We start from the raw sequence: 1,064 nt of genomic DNA, 5'->3' as shown, positions 1-1,064 counted from the left end.
CCTGTACAACTTTTCGTTGACTAGACTAATACATACCATCATCAGACTGCGGATCTGTATGCAAAATAAAAATGTTCTGTATTTATTGTAGGGGGGAACCAGGAATAAAGTAAAAAATGATTTCATCCATCAATGACTTTGTTACATTAAAAACAAAGTTTTTTTTATTATTCAAAATAAAACTTCTTAATGGGGAAGACCCTGTACATAATTAAATTATATATGTTTGCAGATTCAGGAATTAAATGTATAGTTCCGATGTCACCAAAAATGCTGTTATGAAAAGATCAGTTTCTAATACACGCGAGCCTTGTTTAACATCTAATTGTACATTGAATTATTTTCCTTTTAAAAGGGACACCGCGCAATCCGCGAACACAATTTACCGTCGTAGATCAATTTCGAACGGCCGCACATGGCGTTAAATGTATCGTACCGACATAAACTCCGATTAGTACGATCCAATGGACGCTCGTATTAATTATCAAGTAACTTCTACCCTCCCGTGGACACAAGAGAGTCGTAACTGGCACAGGGGCGCTCCTTTGGGCGAGACGATTTGTCACGAATGAGAACGCGGGACAAAGACGCGTATCGAACGACTCTTCACTCTTCACCTCTATTCGCTCGAGGGTGCTCGACAATTCTTTTATTTTCGTCGACGCTCAAAATGAGACGTACAGGGCGTGAGTCACCTAACGCTAGATACCTCAAATATCTTTGTTGTTTTCAAAGATACGTTAAATGTCTCCAGGACAAAGTTGAATGGTAAAATGGGGCTCATACGATACCAAAAAAATTTTTGTTCTTATGCAATTCTTTTTAGAGATATCAAGGTCACTTACAATTTTTTTTACAATGGCACCACCCTTTTTTAGACATCTGCAATAATGGTCCCATCTATAACAGAAAATCCATTCTTTTTTTTTAAAAACACCGCCATTTTTGCAAATTTTAATAAAAGAAGAACGTCATGCTGAGGGTTTTTGCATAAACTAACGATTGCATTTTGATTTCTTTGCCTCCCATAATTTTTACCACGCTTATATTCGTTTGCTTAGTTA

The sequence above is a fragment of the Lasioglossum baleicum genome, chromosome 17, assembly GCF_051020765.1.
Source record: "Lasioglossum baleicum chromosome 17, iyLasBale1, whole genome shotgun sequence".
Taxonomy (NCBI): Eukaryota; Metazoa; Arthropoda; class Insecta; order Hymenoptera; family Halictidae; genus Lasioglossum; species Lasioglossum baleicum.
Note: the sequence above shows the minus strand (reverse complement) of the source record.